Source organism: Manis javanica, chromosome 7, assembly GCF_040802235.1.
Source record: "Manis javanica isolate MJ-LG chromosome 7, MJ_LKY, whole genome shotgun sequence".
NCBI lineage: Eukaryota > Metazoa > Chordata > Mammalia > Pholidota > Manidae > Manis > Manis javanica.
The window spans coordinates 122044775-122048961 of record NC_133162.1 but is presented as its reverse complement, the minus strand read 5'-3'; the positions used below and the strand labels follow the sequence as shown (position 1 = coordinate 122048961).

The 4187-nt window shown below is 36.1% G+C and overlaps 1 non-coding gene across 1 annotated transcript; it reads right to left on the bottom strand.

Moving 5' to 3' along the window:
* Positions 1-993: 993 nt before the first annotated feature.
* Positions 994-1152, bottom strand: LOC118967955 (U1 spliceosomal RNA). Its single transcript, XR_005055304.1, has one exon. It is a non-coding gene; the product is annotated as a U1 spliceosomal RNA (small nuclear RNA).
* Positions 1153-4187: the final 3035 nt, after the last annotated feature.

Here is a 4187-nt window from a genome sequence, read left to right as displayed (position 1 = left end):
ACTTCCCAAATGACTAGTTATAATTTAGAATAAAAAATATATGGAGTCTAAGTACATGGAGATATGTATCACATTTGGATAATTTTTCTATGTATGTGTGTGTGTTTCCAGTAAAAGACTATAGAGACCATTCCAAATTACATGAAATATGTTTAAAATTTTCCTCAGAAGTCTCCATTTTAATATTTATAATGTTAGAGTTGAAATCCTTCTCAGCAGAATAATGATTCCATATCAACACAAAAAAATCATTATTAAAGAAAAAATAGAGGTTGTATGCATTTCCTAGTAACACTTTACACTAAAAAAATTATTACCACAGATATACCAAAAAGAGAGTACAAAGAATGTTTTACGATTTACTCTAAACAAAGGGGATAAAAAAAGATCTTTTAAGTATTCAGGATAATGTGAATATAGAGTGCGAATTCAGGAAACACCCCTTTTTTCATATGATTAAACTGTGTGGCACATTAGGAATGCCAATTAAAGTTTCACATTACATTTTTGGAACCAACTGCCACTGGCATCCATCTTCCTCAAAAGTAACATCTGTGAAGCTGGCAGCAGGGGACCAAATTCTTGGATATTATAGGGTAGAATATCATAAGTTTTATGCTTTTCTCCCCAGGAAAAGTCTTCTTGAACTTTTCTCAACCTACCCCTATCCGCATATTTTTTTAAGACTTCCCATGGTTTTGTATTATCTTGGAATTTAAAGACAGAGCAACTGCATCTTAGTCATATTAGCTTTTACAAAGGGACTTTGGACCAATACAGAAGCAGATACCAGCTCAACACCAATTACATGTTAAAGAGGTATCTTTCAGTCAATGTGAATTAAACCCTTAGAAAAAGGTTTTATGCAACTAGCTATGTGAATATAGGTCTAGTGAGATGGAGAGGAGTACACATAAATCCACTTTCTATGTGCAAGGAATTCAAAGATTTGATAACACCTGTGATGGTTAATTTTTGTTGTTGTTCTTATTCCAGGGGAAAGTGAGAACGCAGTCCCCCACTACCACAAACTATGCAGTTGAGTTTCCCATATTTGGGGAAATTGCAGAGCACATCCGGAGTGCAATGGATAAGCCTCACCCTGAGAAAACCACCTTTGTGATCATAGTATCTCCCCTCCCAGGTAAGTATGTGATGGTTAATTTTATGTGTCAACTTGATTGTACTAAGGGACATACAGATAGCTGGTAAAACATTATTTCTGGGTGTGTCTGTGAGGATGTTTCCAGAAAAGGTTAAAGATTAGTATTTGAATTAGTAGACAGAGTAAAGAAGGTCCCTCTTTACCAATGTGTGCAGATACCATCCAATCTGTTGAGGACCCAAATAGAACAAAAAGGCAGATGAGGGACTAATTCTCTCTCTCTCCTTAGGTTGGCTTGCCCATCTTCTCCCACCCTCATGTGTCAGAGCTCCTGGATCTTGGGCCTGTGGACTCTGGGACTTATGCAGCACCCCCATCCATGTCCTCATGGTCTACCCCACCTCTGGGCCCCTAGTTCTCAGGATTACTCTACTGAATTATACCACCAGTTTTCCTGGTACTCCAGCTCACAAACAGCAGACTGTGGGACTTGTCAGCCTCAATAACCTTGTGAGCCAGTCCCTATAATAAATCTCCATATATGTATATTTACGACGTCTTAGTTCTCTTTGTTTAGAGAACCCTTAATAATACAACACTCAGGTCATACTTTCTCTCTTAATTTACTATCCTGGTCTTTTCTTTTCCAAGCCAAACATTCTCACTTTCTTTAAGCCACTGCTAATCTGACAGTTATTGTAATCATTCCAATATTATCAGTACCAAACGTAAAGACAACTAAGGCTTAGGCTTACTGGCATCATCATCAGAGATTCAGTGTAATAAAAACAGAAATGGGGTCCCAGTGGGAGTTAACCTGACCCAGTTAATTACAACCAGCAAACAGTCATTCCCTGGAACTCGAGAGGTATTCTCCATGGCATCCCTTCCTACATAAACATGGAATCCCACAGTTTAATGCGATATCTAGTATAAAAACATATGGTTAGATACAGACTTTAAATGCCCCACTTGGTGGTACCATATTAGGTTTGTCCAGTGCTTTTTGTTTTTCAAAATGCATTCTAATCCTGACCCTCACAAGACTCTGAAGCCATCACACTGTTATCATTAACAACATATAAATGAGAAAGCCAGGGATCATGAAGGTAAAGTAACTACAAGTTCTCATAACTGGTGAGGAACAGTAACAAATCCTCCACCTGGGATTTCACCTCGTACTCAGCTGTGGACATTTTACTGCCTGTTCATGTCACAGAGACATAAGAATGTACAGATGACTATGAACGTACTTTGAAGGACCCCTAGAGAACCCATATGCCCTCCATCACCTTTGTGAGCCTCCAACTCCAGAATAAGGATTTATTCTTGGGTAGTTTCAAAGGTTTCTAGCTTTTAAAGGATAACTTGTAAATTTAAAACAAACAACAATAAAGCTTTAACCTTATACTAGAAAACCTTTCAGCATGAAGCCAGCTAATAGGAGACATTGAAATTGAAAGACACCCAAGACAAATTTCACTGTCTTTGTGTCCTGGTACTAGCTTTTGATCAATCTTAGTTCTGTTTTTTGTTGGGTTTTCTTTTGTTTCGCATTTGACTATTCACAACCAGTTTTATCTCCTCACCTCTCAGATGATCTCCTGGCTTACAATTTCACCATCTATTTTAGGTTTGCGGTTTTGATAGTAATAATAATGAAACTGTATTTATTTTTAACCTGTTTTCAAAATCATTTTCTAAAAATGGACGTGGACCTAAGAAAAACAAAACAAAACAAACAACAAAAAATACCCAGTGAATTTTATTGACAAGCGAAAAGGAGTGGTGGGTATTCTCAGAATTTCAAATGAAATGCTAAAGGAAAGAGTTTATAGATAGCCTGCGGCTTTGAGTAAAAAAAAAAAAATTACTAATTTTTAAATCTCTTTAATTCTTGTCTCTTTGGATTTGAGAACTTTGTAACTAAATCTAACTATAAATGATTAATAACCAAGTACTAGATGCTGAGAAAGTTTTGACTGGATGCTTAAGTCTGGCTGGTTGCTAGAGAGTCTGTTCAGTTCTTAGTCAAAGCAAGTCAGTTACTAGACTGCTATTAGATTAGCTTAACAGTCTTACAAAAACCTTGGTCCTTAAAAATTTAGCATGTTACTGAAAAATTAAACATTTGTGTGCTTCCTTTTTTTTTTTTTTTGCTATGAAATGTTCCATCAGAGCAGAAAGGTTGAAAATTTTTTTTTTTTTGCTATGAAATGTTCCATCAGAGCAGAAAGGTTGAAAATTTTTTTAATTTGTATGTGGAAATTTAAAAATTAGATGTAAATATTAAATATAGACACTCAATTTGTGTTAGCTTATGCAAGTGATACTACTGAAATAATTCTTCAAGTGGTGTTCTTTCTCTGTATAAGACCATGTTCAAGTTTTTTCCCCAGAAAAATAAAATTTCAAATAATTTAGGTGCAATACCTGAGAAACTATCCTATCTAAAAATGTACAAATTGGTATCCTGGAATATTTTAGAAGCTATTTCTTCTATAGGTACTTGTATTTCTACTAAAAATGCCACCGTCGTAGCAGAAAGTCTGCTTCACTTACTCGCTAGAAGATACTAAAACAAAATAGAATTATGCAGAATGGAAGTGGAACTTGCTAATATGCACTTTTATTTCCCATAAGTGGCAACATTGCTCGCAATTAGGAACAACAAACAGCCAAAAGAAGAAGGGGAAAAAAAGGCAAAGCAAATGTTTATTATTTTGAGAGTTTCATCAGGGAATGCTTTTCTATCAGGGAAATAAACACTGCCATCCAGGCAGGGAAGCTTCATTGCTTCCAGTGACCCAGCCATACTGAGTAAAGGTATTAAAATGCCTCTTATCCCTTAATCTTCCCTGCTATAGATGAAGTGACAAGGGTGTGGTACGGAGCTTGCCCGGTGAGATGTAAGCAAACCAATGTTACTGGATTCAATGGTTTTATTAGGATTTGGGATTCATCTCCAAAGGAATAGAGTCTCTGCATGAAAAACATAAAAATATTACCCTTCCATTATATGCTTTGAGTGGGAGGTTTTCCTGTTCAGTTAGTTTCAGAACAGAGAGGCTTAAAGCTCTTT